This window comes from Pezoporus flaviventris, unplaced genomic scaffold, assembly GCF_033815535.1.
Source record: "Pezoporus flaviventris isolate CSIRO_AGI_PZ_B2104156 unplaced genomic scaffold, CSIRO_AGI_Pfla_v1 ptg000002l, whole genome shotgun sequence".
In the NCBI taxonomy this organism is placed as follows: Eukaryota; Metazoa; Chordata; class Aves; order Psittaciformes; family Psittacidae; genus Pezoporus; species Pezoporus flaviventris.
The window spans coordinates 4,697,429-4,715,429 of record NW_026892550.1 but is presented as its reverse complement, the minus strand read 5'-3'; the positions used below and the strand labels follow the sequence as shown (position 1 = coordinate 4,715,429).

The following is an 18,001-nucleotide window of genomic DNA, read 5'->3' as shown; positions in this document are numbered from 1 at the left end:
CAAGGAGCCTTCCCTGTCACTGCTGTCCAGTCTGGTGACTCCCGCAGAGAAGCCGTGCTGCTGTATCTCAGCAGCATATAGTGCCTTCCAAAAATCCCTTCCCTCTGTCATTATGAGAGCTTGATGAGGGCAACATCCTTATTTTCCTGCACCAAGCTAGCAATATTAAGAATGGATCCAGAGGTGGCTACAGAGAAATGCTGATCTAGTGAGCACTTCTGTGCAATACTGAAACACTCCTTTCAATGACTACCTTTTGTTCCACCTCCTCCTGCTTTTGTGTAACAGGAACTGTTTTTCCACTGAAGGCACTGACCAAAAATAAGCACTTTTCTTAGATACCTTGTTTTAAATCTTGTTATCCCAATCTGACTCAGGTTCTTCTTGCTCTTAGAGTGTGTAACCTAGTTAGGTTGACGAACTCATCTATTGAGGTAGCCCTCTTAGATTAACAAAGGCTGGGCCAGTCTTGCACCTGAAGAGACAGAACTAAGCAGTGGGACTGCTCAGACCCCAAGAGCAGAGGAAACACGATTTGTCTTTTCAAGAGCCCCATGAGCTGAAATAGGCTGTCGAGCTGATACAAAGCAGGGTGGATTTTTCCAGGGTTGCTAAATATCTCCAGCTGCTCTAAGAAATTGCTGAAGTTGTGGGGAATGACAGTCCTGAGGACTGGGGCTGAAGAAATGGTTGTTAAGCATTCTGCTGTGCAAGGGAAGAAAAAGGGAGGGGATGGGAAAAGCAAGATAAGGTTTGTCATTTAAACCCAAACACAGAATAGCCTCACCTTGTATCTTTAAATCTGCATCAATTATAATGCCTTGTTCACTTGCAAATTTCACTTGAAGATAAAGAATCATGCCTGGTTTGTTTGCCATTCCTACAGCCAAAGACAAGCTTCACTTTACTCCCCTTTTATTTTCAGTGACTAAGACTGAAAGAGCTAAATTACATTTCCTCCCCCTATGGAAACCTGATGAACCAGTGTGAACCTGCACCTGAGAACCCCCCGGGAATGCCGAGGATTTGGCCACACAGATTGGACACTTGGATGCTTAATTGCGCTCTGGGCACAAAGCCTGCTTGAATGTGCATCTTTTAGTAAGGGTGTGGGAGACCAGCACAAAAGTTAGATGCCATTAAGGTGCAAGAAGGAGGAAAGCGGTGCAAAGGCTCTGCAGGGCCTGTCTCTACTGCACTGCAGAGCGTCAAGCTGCTACCCCATGTCAGAAGCCCTCTGAAAAATGGACCCTGAGCATCAACCTGGAACTCATAAGCAAGACACAAAGATTTGCTGTGGGCACTGGTAGAGACTGGAATGAGTAGTTATTTATGGAGCTCACACATAAGGTTGGGGCCAGGAGCAAGAGCAGAACTGGAGCTAAAGGAAAGAGAACCTGAGAGGACATGAAGGGACCAGAAGAGCATGGGCAGAGCACTAGGAACAGCTAAGGCTTGTTGGGAGCCCATATACCCTGCAAGGGAGATGATACCTCAGCAAAAGGGTTCAGCCAGAGATAGGGGTGAAAACAGGGTGTTGGTGAAGACATGGAAATGGTGAAGAACAAGGGCCAAATGGTGTAATGGGATGAGTCTGGGAAGTGAGAATTTTGTTAGGTAAGAGTGTGATGATTTTTTCAGCTTTTTAAAAGATTAAGCTAGTGATACAGCATTATACTCTAGAGGTGTGTTTGAACTTCCTCAGGCTTTGCAAAGTTGGTGATTTGGAGCCTTTTTCTGGGTGGCGGCCTCCTTACTATTCTGTCCACCTTTGTATGAATCACTATGAAAAAAGCAAGATGAAGAAGGATGAAGAAAGCATCCTTGCTTGTAGAAGGAGTAAGATCTGGGCCTCCCTTGGAAGTAAAGCAGCCACATATGTTTTCCCTCCTCCCATCATCTTGGTCACTTAGTGAAGACGAATTGTAATGCCAGCACACAAATGCTTGCAGCTTGCATCAGTCATGGACAAAGCATAGTGTGCTATAAACACCACATTTTAACATTTTGAGTATCAGTACCTTTTCAATCATCCCCTTATTATATTTAGTAGTTGCAACCCAACTGAAGAACAATAAGCAAGTGTAGTTAGTGTCCAATACATCTTACCGTGTTTCACTCAGGATTTGTAACTTGGGTCTGTCCTTGGCCTCTAAATCAGAATATGAGTGAGATGCATTGAATGATCCCATTAATATAAATAGAACTAAAGTTAAAAGCAAGGCTCTGTGAAAGGACTTTTGATACACCGGCTACCGTCGCCCTTGAGTCAGCAGGTGGCATTATAGAACAATCAGAAATCACCGAACCTCCACTGCTTCCCGCTCGCAGCCCCAGATCTGAGCCTACAGAGGAACGAGCATGAAACCAGCCTGTTCAAAACACATGGAAACGCACAATGAGCAGTTGCCAATTAGGGCCAGGGCTATTGTCTGCTAAAGGTCAAGTGCTGGCCTTGCTGAAATCTTTCAACACTGGCTCCAGAGAGATTGGAACTACATCTATTTTATGCGGCTGAAAACTTACTTGGCCCTTTGCAGGGCAGAGCCTTTCCTCTCCCCTTCCCCTGTATTCCCCAGACCGGCAATACGTGCTGGGAAACCTCAGAGAGGGAGGAACCTGGCTTTTTAATCTGTTACCCCCTCCCTCCCTGTAGGTATTGTGGAAGAATTGAGTTGTTGGCAGGGCAGAAGAAAAGGAGGTGGTTTGGCAATGTGGGCAAGGGGAGGGTGTTTGCGACTGGGTTTGTTTTACCATCTCCCAAGAGATTTTCTTTATAGCTCTGGTGGTACATGTTTTTACAGCTTACTACTTTTAGTATCTGTCACTTGAAAAGAATAGATGGTCTAGATACAGGGGGAAAAAAAACTTGTGCAAGCAGCAACACGCAACAGGCAAAAAGAAAACTTTCCCATGAAATACCTTAGTGCTACAGATGTTGCAGGGTGCTTAATGAACCGCAGGTTAGGGAAAGACTCAAAACCTCTGGCTAGGTGCTGGATCCAGAGGCTGCAGATTAAGGCCCTCTTGCTTCCTTGGGTCTGCTGCCAGATGATCCATCAGTCTAATGACCATGCCAAGACACTGTGCCTCCCAGCAGCTGCAGCTGGCAAGGGTCTCTCCTCAGACTCCAAACCATGTTTGCCTATAGCCCTGATGCTGTAATTACTGCTGCATGGCAGAGTATTGCCTGGTGGGGTTCTTGGTGATGCAAGGGCTTTGACTTCCACAAAGGCAGAGGTGAATACCCCTCAATTCTCAGCACACAATGAGCTACTGATGTTGCTCCTTTTGCCCTTCTATTTAGGGCCAGTGTTTATTAAAGTGGATGGTGACTTTACATCCCAGGCCAAAGTGAGTAGTGACTGCAGTGTCCCCAAGGGCTCTGGACTATAGCATCCTATTGGGAGTGAAAAGTCAACTTTCAACCACCACCACTCCCCCCCACCACCCCGCATAAGAGCTGACTTTTATTTACACCAGTGGCACAATTAGGATGAGCTCAGGGTGGTCCTGGAGAAGACATCAACCTCCCTGTAACTGCTGGTGATGACAGCCACAGGCTGGTGTTGGGCATTGCCCACATGCTTGTACAGTCACCAATGTGCTGCGTGACTTTTCCAGTGGGCACTGGCGTGGAGCAGGGCCACAGACCAAGTTACTGGTTAAACACAAGGTTTTTATATGCTAATCCCTGAGTTTGAATACCTGTACCCTGTGTGTGTGGTCTTGAAAAATCATCAATCTACATTAAAAAAAAAAGAAAAATTATAATATTTGCCCATTTGTTGCCATGGCGATAAAGGAGTGTGGGACAAAAGAAAGACATTCCGGTTGCCCCGGGCCTGTGAACAAGCAGAATTGGAGAGAGTTGGTGAGAATGTGCTGTTAATTGTAACCAGAAATGCAGTAGTCAGCCACTATCCCTGCAAAGTGTTCTTCAAACCCCCTTTCATGTCCTGCCATAGCAAAATGACATCCTCTATTAGCTGGGTGACAAAGAATACTGACAGCTGGACTTCCATTGTACCAGGCGAGACTTGAACCCTCAGTGAAGAAAGCTGCAAATCCAGCCTTGCTCTCTCAGGTATTTCCAGCTTCATCGATAACCTTGGCGTGAGCAGATCTTGAATGAAATGTTATCTGGGCGCTGCCAGGACTTGCAGGGAAGCTGGAGGGGGAAGGCAGAGCTGCTGACTCCCAGAGATAACAGGTGGAATGCAACCGTTCTTTTGTCTACTGTAACTTCCAGTTAAAGCTCTCAAATGCAGCCAGACCATTTGCTGTCCCAGCCTGCAGACCTTGCTAAGCAGAAGCATCTTCCTGCTGGCCTGGGCAGATGCGTGAAGAAGGAATCCGAGGCATTTCACAACTGATAGCATTGCAAAAAAATACATAAACCCCCTATAAAATCCCTTTTTTTTTTTTTTTTGTGGTGCTGGAGACCCATTGCTGCTTCCTGGGTATGGATTATGGGCTCAGAAAATAATTGTAATCGGTTCTCATTCTGTACATGCACTACATTTGGCATGAAAAGCGTCTGTAAATCCCTCTTCAATTATGTGGAAGTGACGGGTTTAATTTAAACTGTGGCTGCTCCTAGCTCACTTAAAATAAAAGAACATAAAAATAGAACCACCCAAATCAGTCGTAGTATCTTGGCCATGTTTATGTTACATACACAGTTTTAGATTTGCTGCTATACAGATGGCAACCTGAAGCCTGCTATCAGAGCTACCTAGTTAGGGAACTTTAGGAAGCTTTTGGGTCCATGTATACCTGGCTCTTCTGAAGAGTTATTTTCCCTGTCTCAACCTGTATTCTATTTGCAAGAAGGCAGATGACGATGCAACCTTCAGATTAAGTGTATAATCATTTAAAAGCTGGTACACTTGGCTCACAGCCATAAGGATGCCCAGGCCCAGTATTTTTAGAGGCAGTATTACATAGCTCTAGCTACGTAAAATGGATTTTTCAAGAAGTGAAGGGGCAGTGGCTTAAGAATGTGCCCGAATTAAATGTGGTCTTATTGATGTGCTTTTAAATACAAAACTAGTCAACATAAGGATCACAGGATCTGGCCTATAGTTGTCGGAGATGGAAAAATACTTGGATAAAGCTCTGCAAGGGTAGATTATAGTCCCTCCTAACAGAGGACTGGCTCTCATCTGTCATTGTTCATTCTTCCATTAACTTGATCTTTGATCTCAGTTCCTGTTAGAAATAACTGTAAACAGTGATGAAGTTCTAGGCCATTAACCAGATGTACAACATAGCAAGGTCCCTGCCACTAACAGACCATCTGAAAAAAAAAAAAACATGCAAGAGTAATGCTTAATAATAATTTTTTTTTTTTTTTTCAGGAAAGAAGACACAGCATTTTCATTTCCTGCAGGATCTGCCATGTCATGTCTGAAGCAGGTCAGGCTGCTGGAAATGCGGCTCACAACAGCCCTTTCAGAGTCATCAGACCCCAGCATCAAAAGCCAAGCTAATGATTCACTTTAACAAACACAGGGGTTCAGTTCACCTATAATAATAATTTGATACCCATTCCACCAGTTCTTGACAGAAAGATGCCCAAATAACAGACATTACAGAAATTGACCTCAGGGTGTTGCATCAAGAAGAGCGTGACCAGCAGCTCGAAGGAGGTGATCCTGCCCCTCTACTCTGCTCTCATGAGACCTCACCTGGAGTATTGTGTGTAGTTCTGGTGTCCTCAACATAAAAAGGACATGGAACTGTTGGAACAAGTCCAGAGGAGGGCCACGAGGATGATCAGGGGACTGGAACACCTCCCGTATGAAGAGAGGCTGAGAAAGTTGGGGCTGTTCAGCCTGGAGAAAAGAAGGCTGCATGGAGACCTCATAGCAGCCTTCCAGTATCTGAAAGGGGCCTATAAGGATGCTGGGGAGGGACTCTTCATTAGGGACTGCAGTGATAGGACAAGGGGGAAGGGGTTAAAACTTAAACAGGGGAAGTTTAGATTGGATATAAAGAGGAAATTCTTTCCTGTTAGGGTGGTGAGGCACTGGAATGGGTTGCCCAGGGAGGTTGTGAATGCTCCATCCCTGGCAGTGTTCAAGACCAGGTTGGACGAAGCCTTGGGTGATACAGTTTAGTGTGAGGTGTCCCTGCCCGTGGCAGGGGGGGTTGGAAATTGATGATCTTAAAGTCCTTTCCAACCCTAACTATTCTATGATTCTATGATTTTAGTTTAGCCTTCCTTTATGCAGAGTTTGAACTCTTAAATCTTCCAGCCCCACAGGAGGCCACGGAGATGCTTAAACGGCTGGAGCATGTCTCCTATGAAGACAGCCTGAGAGAGCTGGGCTGGTTCAGCCTGGAGAAGAGAAGGCTCTGAAAAGACCTTAGAGCAGCTCCCAGTGCCTAAAAAGGCTACAAGAAATACGGAGAGGGATCTTTTACACGGACATGTAGTGGCAGGACAAGGGGGGGATGGCTTTAAGATGAAAGAAGGTAGATTAAGGTTAGATTTGAGGAAGAAATTATTCACTCTGATGGTGGTGAGACACTGCCACAAGTTGCCCAGAGCAGTGGCTGCCCCGTCCCTGGCAGTGCTCAAGGCCATTTTGAACAGAGTTTGGAGCAGCCTGGTCTAGTGGAAGGTGTCCCTGCCCATGGCAGGGGATTGGAACTGGATGAGCTTTAAGGTCCCTTCCAACACAAACCCTTCTATGATTATATGATTCTGTGATATGCTGGGTAGCTTCCAGACCACAGCTAGTGCTGTGAAAGGACTGCACTCAGACAGGGCTGTCCTGGAAATCCTTCCCAGAAAAGCTCAGGTTGATGGTGTTCAGGTAAAACTATGAAGTCCGTCTTTTAATTCATAGAGTCTTCTGCTGATCTAACTGATAAATAAATCCAGAGAGGTTGTATTCTTCACTGAGGAAGGAACATGAGAAAAAAAGCCAACAGTTTTCCTTTTTTTATAGCCTAGTAATTTTGTACAGCATGACATGCAATATATAAAGGAAAGATGTGTGGAACAATCAGGTTAGAGATTTCAATTGTATGCATTATGTATGCATTATTTATAGGCTTTCGCTAAAACATTATTTAGTCCCATTCACTATCCTGAGTTTTTAAAAGTTGAATGTAAAGCCTGTGACTGGAAAAATGATGCAGAAAAGGAGATCTGCTTTGAATGTACTCCTAAGTACTGCTGAAAAGCGTTTATGAAAAACAGACCAAAGCACTTCCTATTGTTTTACATTTTGTCCTGGTTTAGAGACTGACAAGTGATGTCATAACAGGGGGAAATTTGTCATGGACACACATTAAAACCTGAACACAAGGAAAAGACCTTTGATAACAGATATTTGGATACATAGATGGGTAATTCAATAAGGGGAGAAAATTCTGAATTAAAGATATTTTGAGAGTTACTTATATGCACGTCTCAGAAATTCTACCTCTGTTGAGAGGCACATGCTGAACAGCAATCAAATTACAATGTCCAGCTCTGCAATTTCAATCATTCATCCCATTTATAGGGGTCTTTATGCCTTGAATTAGGCAAAATGTGAGCCCAACAGGAAATTAAGCAACCAAGCAAAATCAGGAAATTCACTCAAGTGGCTTAGCCAGTGGAATGCCACTGCTATCTTCAAACTGAAACTCCAAAGAGAAGACACTGAACTGCAGTCAGATTTACTTTCAAAGCAGCTAATGTGCTTTTAATTTGCACAAGATTGGTAACCAGGAGAAAAACAGGCAGAGCCTTACATAGCTGTTGTGAAGTTTGCTTTTCATTTCTTTCACATAAGGCCCTGGCATACAGGGCACATAAATATAATGACCTTAAAAATACACCACTTGTAAAGAAATTAGAACAGCTATTTTAATGACAATGTTTAAGATGCTTATTGTAAACTAAGTACCCACTGGCTTTAGAACATTAAAGAAGAACTGAAACAGGAAACATACACTCAGATATTGTGCTGCTTCTTCACAAAAACATATTTGATGCTAGCTCTCTGGGGGAGAGGGAAATTCTTTTAGCTGTTTACAGTGGCCTCTCTTCTGGGAGAGGGATCTACAGATCAGTATGTGGAACATTTTAACTGATCTTTTGGAGGGGCAAGCTACAGTTTTTGGTTCATGAAAAACACTACATCCCCCTGCCCCAAACCCTCAAAGCAATTTCTCTCTTGCAGATTACCATTATTATGTATCTACCAAAAGTACCCATGAGCTCTGGTGGTGGGGCAGGTCCCTGTTATGCTGGGCAGTGCACCAACACAGAATCAGTATGCAGTCCTTGCCTGAAGAATTGCCAAAGTAAGACTGAGGCAAGAGGAGAGAAGCAGGCAGCCACCCAAGTTAAGGATAAAGAGTATGTGCATAGAGATCAACCTGGTTAGAAGCATCTTCAGCACACCACTAGCAGGCTTTGCCAAGGTTCTGTAAATCTGAGAGCAAAGTCCCAGCTTGTGAGGGGATACGAGAAGAGATATCAAAACAACCTTGCAGATACCCAGAGGGAATTTCTCCAAAGCCTAAGACTGGCACAGGAGAAAGACAAGAAGTGTCCGTTGGCAGTTTAGTAAGACAGAAGTTGCATGGATGATCTTTGTTATGGATCCTGGTGGCCCTCATTGTGTTAGATATATTGCAGTTTGTGACCATAAATATGCATTGCCACTTACTTCACAATGCACTGCACTTGCCATTAAAACTAAACCATGAGATGTTTTATTAGGTTAAGAAGAAACTATGGAGCTTGTGCAGGTGCTAGGTTTGGGACCGGAGGGTCTCACCAGTTCTTCCTGACCTCAGTACTTTTATCATAGTCTTCCTATTCAGTTCCTTCTTCTTGGGACTAAGGCTTTGTGCACTGCCTTTGACATAGTTGTAACAATCCCAGTTCAGTATTAAAGTAATGGTTATAATCCAGTCTCCTGTCTTTAGCCAACAGTATCAGAGATGAGGGAGAAATCAATGCTCACCCACTTTCCTTTGCCCAACACATAGCCACCAGTGCATGTTATCTGTGCCTATCCACACATATCTGTATATGACACAACATATTGAAAACCAGTTGGACAACTTCAACTGAATTTGATAATGCTTTAGAGGCCTTCTGGAAGTTGCACACAATTTATGGAAGTAGCCAGCTGAATAGAAGACACCCTACAAGTGTTCCCACTGAAGACAAAACCACTTAATCAGCTCTTGCAGTCTTAGAGAACACAGAGAATACACTTCTTAAAGAACAGAGAACACAGAGAAAAACCCAACTTGTGAGGCTTTCACCCACCCCAACTGCAGGAAAAGATTCAGTCCAGACTTGCATCTTTGTCAGTCAGCCCTGAAACACATCCAAAAGACACCAGCTTTCACTAAAACAGAATTTTAAAATTTATTAGCTTCAGTATTATCTCCTCCCTTCTTCAGAGACATCCTAGATGCCTCATAGCTCAAAACACAGAACAGTTTAAATGGATGCTTTGAAGTGATAAGGAAACCTTCTTTCTACAGGACTGATGAATGTCTCTTGCTCCTTCTCACAGGGTTGATTTGGGGTCAAGAAGACATTTCCCTACCAGTCAGGGGAGTAGGGACATGAAAGTTCATTTGCCTTGTTTTATCCCCTTCCTCTACAGTCAGTGGCCTGGTTGACCTCTGGAATCATTCGTGCCACCATAAAACCCTCAGGCATTGGTGATTACTCTTGTTTTCTGCTTGTGAAACACAGGTTAGTCTCCTGAGAATTACAATCCTTTAGTTTAATTGAACCCTTTGGGTTTAACATATGAGTGTCTTTGCTAAATGTAAGGCCTGAGGTAAGCAGGGGCCACACGAGGTGATCTTACGGTGCAGTTCACAGTGTCTGGGGGGGCTCAAGAAGCAGAAGCTGCCTTTGCTTTAGTGAAAGGCAGAAGCTGAACAAGCTATGAAGGGCTTTGGATGGAAAGACAGGGAGTGTGTGGTTGATACAACAAAAATAAAGTCCATGGAGAATTAGAAGGAGAAAGACTGTAGCTAAAGGACATGGCTAGGCAACCACTGCAACAGCAGTTTGAATGGGTATGAATGAGATGAGATTGCATTAGCTGACGAGGAAAGTGTGAGAAAATTAGAAGATCTATTTGAGTCACAATGGGTTCCGTCAGTTACATACCTGAGATGGGATTTCTGAGAGACAGGCTGCAATTTTAGCTTGAGCAGAGGAGGCAGGTCTGGGAGCACGAGTAGACACATGGCATTTGAATTGCCTTCTGCAGGTGAAATTATCTAGAAATATAAAATGTAAAAGTAAAGCCTTCAATACTTGAATATACCTGATCATTAGTATGCACAAACCTACATGAATTAGGAAGAATTCATGTTTAAAATCTTGCACATATATCACTGTGCTCAGCTGAAATGCAAATGGAAATTCATCCTTAAATCCCTGGTTTGATTTTATGATTAAAATAGTTCCTTATTTATCTAACCACAGTCAATTCAGGAATGAGATGAAGTGAAACACAGGTATTACTGTTTTGCAACCACTTTGTTTTCCAGTAAAGTTTCCTATTTGAAAGATCTTTGTTTTCTGGAAACTGGTAAAAGATATTAAGGCCTGACACAACTTTGCACATCTTCCACCACTTCTGAGCAGATATTGAGACAGAATAAAGGAAAACAGTATCGACGCAAGTATAAACAATTCTTACACTAGGAAGGTACTTATCTGGTGTGTTTCCACAGGAAAATGAGTTTGCTTCTTGCTCCCTCAGATTTTTGGGTAGGTAATAAAAGTATCAGACCAGTGCTAACTACTATCTCCTTAGAATAAGCAAAGCAAAAAACCAAAAATGAAACAAAACCAACCAAACCCAAAACTGAAAAATCCCCCTAAAAAACAACTCATAAAAAATTTGAAACAGATGAAATGGCTCACGCAGAAATTCTGTATTGAGAATGGTGAAAAGGAACAAGCGTGCTATGTTCTGCAGAGCAGGGTTTAAGTAGCAGTGCTTATTAATCAAATTTATTTGTTAGTGGCCTGATCTTCCCTATGTCTTGCCTTGGAAATCACTCGGGGAGTCTGCAAGAGCTCTTTAAGCCCTGTCCTGACAGAAAAAAATGCAAGCCTGAGAACTCAGGCAGTCCTGGCTGCAGCAAGATGCAGGTAACTGAGGTGCTTTCACTGTCCCTGGCTTTTTTCAAGGAGAGACAAGTTGAGGAAAGGTTGTGGGCTGAGAAAAGGCTCACTCAGGAGGTGAATAAGCCATTCGGTCAAGCAGGGAACATCTAGGAAGGAAGTGCTGTATATTGCAAAAAGAAAAAGGCACTTGGAAATGTATGTAGGAAAGACTAGAAACTTGAGTAGGGAGAAGATGCTTTGGCTGAACTCTTAGCAATTTAGAGTTCTCATGAGTGGGGCTGTTCCTAGGGGACTGCAGTGAAAAACAGAACAATGCTGTATTGGCTCAGCACTTGGAACTTGACTTGCCCTTTTTGAAATCCTGTGGCTAATTCATACCCTGAAAAATGAAGTATATCCCGGCCAGATGGCTCAATTTAAGAAGTAGGCAACTGTGTAGCTGGAATAGCAGGCAATGGAGGTGAAAGGCTGGGTGTAGGAAAAGTCAGCTGTGTACAGGGGGCACGGGATGGAGTCACCCTTCCATGAAATCCAATAAAACCTGATCTGGTCATGATTAACTCAACATTTTCAAAACCCTTTTAAGAGCTCACAAAGAACATAATGTCCAGTCAACTTGTAGTGGTATACGAGAGACCCCTGACTCTAATATCCCAGGATGTCAGCCCTCTGCTTGTTTCAGGTTTTGATGCTGAACACTGCTTTGCTTCTCCGTTCCAACTTATTTATTCAGCATTCTTACTGCTTTATCTCATTTATAACAAGCCCTTGAACTTTAAGGAAAAGTACATTATACAGAAAACTCATCTGTTTGAGCAGTCTGAAGTTTACATTAAAAGGTTTACATTAAAACCATCAACTGATACATATAATTAGTGGCAGAACTTCCTCTTGTGCCCAGAACCTGTATGCTCAGCTGTGAAACTGCTGAACACAGAGAATGGAGAAGTGTGAAAAGCATCTTTCATCAGGCTCAGCCATGCTCAACCACCCTCCCAAAACATGCAGGGTATCACAGGACCCCTCAATACCTAAGCAGTGTCTCCAGTATCTGCTCTGCGTCAGCCTCCAAAGTCAGTCCAGTTTCTTTCTTCACTCCCTTATGAGGGGACTCCCCGGGCAGGGAGATGGAATCCACATTGCCCCCTTGCTCCGGAGGGTGAATACAAAGTGACTCTGAGGGAAACATGAAGAATTTGATTGGATCTGGAATTTTTCTGACAGACCCTGATAAATTTGTCTTTTAAAACAGAGACCCCTTTACCATTACACGTATTTTTTTTTTTTTTGTGTGTGGGGGGGGGGAACAAATGAATGATTAACAGTGATTGCTACAAGAAGAGAAATACCATGATTTGGGGTAAATCTCCCTGAGACTTGCTATACAACTCACTTGTCTTGCTTCTATAACACACTGCAAGAGGATTGCTATATGTAGTAAACACACTAACTATTGGCTTACTCATGCTGTGCTCAGTAAAAAGTGATCAGTGCACACAGCAAGTACCATTCGACCAATTTGAAATTGTGTTGGAAATGCTCATCTGAACCTCACAAACAGATGTGTCTAAACTATTTCTGCACTTCATTTCTTTAACTATGTCAAGTAGCTGCTGGGCTCCTTGTCTGTAAACAGTATGAAAATAATAACAAAAAAAAAGAACTGAGTTGCATAGTCTCCTCTGTTTCCCTTCCTGATCTAAGGTGGTGATTTGCCTACAGTGGCAGCTTTGTAGTATCACACACGTGGCGTTAAGGCCTACCTGTTGTTTTTGTGCAAGAGGCAAAGCCAGCATGTCACTAAACCTATCCACCATGTTCTTGTTAAGGAGGGGGAAACATTCCCTTTCTTGAATAATCAGATCTAGGTGTTTACATAGGGTATAAGAGGAACTTGTGAAATTCCTTTACAGAAAATAGGGGTCAAGATGGACCAAACTGAATATACAGTCTGTATATGTAGTGGAAACTTCTATATGCTCACTCCAATAGCAAGTAAAATAATCCCCAGAAGGGTATCTTAGAGCAATCACGCCAGGCATCAGTTCCCTGAGGTGAAAACCTTCTCCTGAGGTTCATTCTGATAGTACCTGTTTCAGCCTGTACTCTATTGCACAGACAGCTTTGTGTCTCTCTTTATTATTTTCTCTCTATTTTTAATTTAGAAACCTGCCTACATTTATGTCTCGCTGTTCCGTTGGAAACAGATGGTCCTTCCTGGAGACACACAGTTGAGTGAACAGACACCAACCACTTCAACATGTGGTAGCATGTTTGTAATTAGATATTTAAAGTGCTAGACAATTACTATCGAACCTTGTCATGAGGGAAATTTAGGTCTGTGTTTACCGAAGTCTGAATTATAAACTGGATCCCTGCCAGAGCTTTACTCTTGGGTATAAAAGAAGACTATGGTTGAATACAGAATGACACTGATTAAAGCCACCACCTGTCTCTTATATGATCACTTACTCCTGCCTCCCACCCCAGTCCCCTAGCTTTTGTTGACTGTTGTATGGGATTTGCCCATGTGATAAGTTTTGGGATGCAACCAGCTGATCATAGGAGGTAACCACCTCTGGAACATCACTAGTTTAGGGAGCAGCTTCCCACCCAGTTTTGGACTACAGGCTGGTAAAAGTATCTCCATGCCAGAAGAAGACAGTCTCAGCCATTGTCTCAATCAGAAAAAAAAAGCTAATAAATCATAGAATTATAGAATGGTTTGGGTTGGAGAGGACCTTAAGATCATCCATTTCCAACCCTGCTACCATAGGCAGGGATGCCTCACCCTAGACCATGTTCCCCATGGCTCTGTCCAACCTGGCCTTTAACACTGCCAGGGATGGAGCATTTACCACTTCTTAGGGCAACCACTTAAAAGTTAGAGAAAAGAATGAAAGCAATAAAAGAATTCAGGGGAGAAATTACAGGGGAACATATAGAAAAGAAAGAAGATTTAAGAGTTATCTAATCCATAAGGTAATTTAATTACTGCATGGGTTTTGCCCTGGTTGGAAATATCCAGCCTGTGGAAGTTGAGAGCAGAGCACTAACTGCTCCTTCCACATGCCTCCCTCATCACTGCAGCCATGCTGTGAGTAAACATTTGGAATCACAGAGTGCAGTTTCAGAAACACAAAGTTCCCTCTGGTTTTACCTTTACTTGCAGCAGAAATAGTGCAGGACGCTGGGGGAAGTACTGTGGCTTAAGTAAGAGAAACATTAATGTTTCAAAACTATGAAAATGGTTGAGCTTGTAGGTGAGGGAAAACCAGTTTCACATCAAAACTCCCATGCCTGAGCTGCTAAACTCCAGCAGAATACTTACATATAATGGTTGTGAAAGATGAAATTATATCATGACTTCATTTTTGTAAAAAAACTAAATTGTTAGCTCTAAGTTTGCAGAGGGATTTAGCAATGAAATGCTTCAGGGATAACTTGTTTTCAGTGGGGAATTCTGTGTACAAAACTGATTAAAGAATGAAGCCAAATCCCTGCCAAAGATACGGGCAGGATCATGAAAGCAGATGAACTACAATTTCCCATGCACTAGAATTCGCAGTAAAGGCCAGGAGCAAAATGAGCACAACAGGAAAGTATTTCAAGAGCCAGGGTTGAGCTATGGGAGAAAGTTGTGTGCGTTCCTCTGTGTACCTATAATCGCTTGCAAGATCTAAAGAGAAGTAGGTGTTGATCTCACAGAGAACTAGCACACTCATTTAAATACTCATTGTATAATTTGGGAAAGGTATCTTGGAAAGCGATTTGAAGATTTCAGACAAGGTTTATCAAAATATAATAAACACCCAAACCTTTCAAGAAAGTGGGTAATGTAGGGATGGACAGAGCGTAGAAGATAGGAGTGATAAAAAGCAAGCAGTAAAACCTTGTAATGCCCTTTGAAGTATTGGGTTTAACTTACTGGTTTCTTACAGTTAAAATTCAATAGCTCAGAAAGTAAACAAGCCCAAGTAAAGATTTCCCAGGAACACAGTTTTGGATTGGGCTCTACACTGCAACGATACCTGGGGTATCTGTTGCACCATCGCCTTGTAGTTCAGTAAAATCTTGCAGGATAGTAAGTTAAATTCAGCTGAAAAACGTCTGGGTCAAAGGAAAGGTGAGGGAGTGAACTACAACTCCATTTGCAAACTCTGAGGAACAGGTTGCAGAAAGCTGAAAGATGCTAGCTGAAGGGATGAGAAGAGCTCACTAATAGTTGCCATTAATAAAAAATACCTGTACCTCAGTAATGTTAGGCCCGTAGGCAACAGTAAATCAGGGTTTGGTTTCTCATGATGTTAAGGATTATGCACCCACATAAAGCAGCCTCTGCCCTGACAAGTGTACAATGTAATTGTTGTCCAAACACATCCCACTTCCTCACTACGGCTGACTCATAACTGCTTCTGAAAAACTCCCATAGGAACATTCGTTGCACAGAAAGAAGCAGATGTCGGGTTTTCTTTGTTGCCTCCATTTTAAGAGACAAGAGAAACCGCACCAGTTCGGTTCCATGTGGGACCCCTTCGGGATGAGAAAGCTGAGGTATTTGCAGCAAGTCGCCCTGGAAGCTGCCAGCTGAGGGAAGCACGGAGCAGGCAAGCAGAGGGCAGTGTAACCACACCGTTACACAGAGCCGCCTATCAGCGCAGGAACCTGGGAAGAACCAGCTATGGGGAAAGCAACATGAGTTGGCTAGTACAAGCCATGGCCAGGGGGTCAGGGGGAAGCCCAAGGCGCCATTCCTGCTCCCTCTGGGACTGACACAACCCCGTACCTCAGCCTTCATAGAGGCTCTGCCAGCGTTGCCAAGCGGGGTGCAACCTACAGCGCCAAGCTAGGGCCTGATGGAGGTCTCCTGCAGCCTGACAAAGCCCAAACTAACATGCTCGGGGTCGCCCCAGCCTAGGGACACCCCCAAGGCCCGAGCCCCACCACCCTAAGGCGAATGAAACGAGGAGGACAAGACCTGCCACCTTCCCCCCTCCTGAGGTGACCCCCCTAAACCCCAGTGCGCATGCGCAGATGGGAGCGGGCGGTAGCGCGCACACGCATGCGCAGCACACCCAGCCGGACCCCTCTCGCTGCACCACCCGCGCACCCGCGTCCCTCTTGCGGCTCCATCCGGGGACGCGATGACGTAATCGCCCCGCTGGGGGAGAAGCGAATTGGCTCTGGCTGGCCAATGAGAGCAGGCCCACCTCCCTGCCGCAATGCCTCCTGGGAGCTGTAGTCCCATGCCCCCTCCCTCTGCTCCACCCGGCGTCACAGCTGCGCGTTCCTACCGGTAACGGACCCGCCCCCCGCCCCTTGTGGGCGGGGCCGATTTGCACCGCTGCCCTATGGTAGAGCGGGTTAAAGTTCGGCGGGCGGGTTGCCCAGCCAATGAGAGCAGGCAGTACGCCCGAGGGGGCGGAGCCGGCTGTGTTTTGTTCAATTGCCGTGGAGCACCGCAGTCCATACGCGCAGGGGAGGCGGCACGGGCGGGTGCAGGTACCTGCGGCCGGCGCTGCGGGAGGGACGGGGGAGGCCGTGGGGTCAGCGCCCGCCGGTGCAGGGCGAGCGCAGCCGACAGGTAACCGCTGTTGATGTGACCGGCGGCCTCGAGGCAGTGCCGGGCGGAGCGCGGCCGGCCAGGCCCGGACCCCTTCCCCGAGCCCGTGTGGCTGCGGGAACCAGACAGCTCTCTGCGGGTGGCGGAGTGACCGCTACCGGGGGGCTGCTGCTCCGGGGGGGTCCCTGCGGGGTGGGGGTGAGGCGCCGGTGGAGCCCTTCCCCGCGGCGGCAGCCTGGTGCTGCCGCAGAGCTGCAGGCTGCTCATCTCCGTAATTGCATAGGTAGATACATAGGCATCAGCTTTATATTCATAATGGCTATGGTCGGTGCTGAAGCCGGGGGCCGCGCTTCTCCGTCGCTGCAGGGGGTAAAGGCTGGCTGCGTTTCGCCGTGCTGTTAGCTGAACGCTTCGTGGGGAAGCTAAACGGCGGCTGCCTGCAGCCCTGGCAGGAGAAAGAGACACTCAAGCCCTCCGAAAACCAACTTATTAGTATTAATTACTGGTCTCCGGGTGTGAATGAGGGTGGCGGGGAGGCCGTGCCTCCTTCCCAACGGGCGGCGGGGCTGCTCTGGGTGAGGGCCCCGGCCTGCCTCAGCGGGAGGGAAGGAGAAGGGAAGGAGCCCGGGCCCGGCCGGGCTCGGGCATTCCTTTGTGCCGCTGCCTTGCGAGACACATGCCTGTAGGCACGTACCCCGGGGGTTTTGAGGCGATTCTCCCCCCCGCTGTTGCTCAAGGATAGAGTTACTTCAGAATAGGTGCATGTTTCTCCACAATAGCTGCCTTCCACAATGATTCCTGCGTGAAAACGGCGATTATTCTCTTCCTTCCCCTCCCTCGGCAATAGGAAAGTTGATTTCTAATTTATGGCTTGTAAATGTAACGACCGACTGGGCTCAAAAGTCCGAGATCGGCAAGTGAATAGGCTCTTTGTGTTATTCTGGCTTTTCTGAGGGCAGTAACATGGCTTTGTTCTGATCATTTGGCTTATTAAATGTCTACTTGTCTGTGTGAAGGCTGAAGAGAAACGTGTACTTGAAATTCGGAAGCTGTTTAAGGAGGTTGCTTTAGGTCTTGTGAGACAGAGGCTGCCCGCCGCAGATGATCCTCTGCTTTAGCATTGCATCCGTTATCTGAACTCTCCTGGCAGGGATCTGAAAGTTGAGACGTTTTCTCTTTAGGTAAAAGATCTATCGAGTCAGAGTCCTTCAGAAAGCAGCAATTAGTGCTTTGTAACTTTCAGGTTGAGGGTGGCTCTGTGATTAAGACCAGATAAGACACTGGCTCTTAACGTGCATGCCGAGTTCTAGGCC

The 18,001-nt window shown here is 45.3% G+C and overlaps 1 protein-coding gene across 2 annotated transcripts in view; it reads left to right on the top strand.

Annotated features, from left to right (window-relative positions):
- Nucleotides 1-16,479: 16,479 nt before the first annotated feature.
- The window catches only part of FAM53A (family with sequence similarity 53 member A), a 73,537-nt gene continuing 72,015 nt past the window's right edge, over nt 16,480-18,001 (top strand). Inside the window, exon 1 of one of the 2 annotated variants that reach the window (XM_061467061.1) lies at nt 16,480-16,627. The gene's annotated coding sequence lies outside the window, so the exon portion shown is untranslated. Of the gene's footprint in view, nt 16,628-16,703; nt 16,972-18,001 lie in introns of those variants that run through there. The other variant, XM_061467068.1, reaches the window with a different exon arrangement.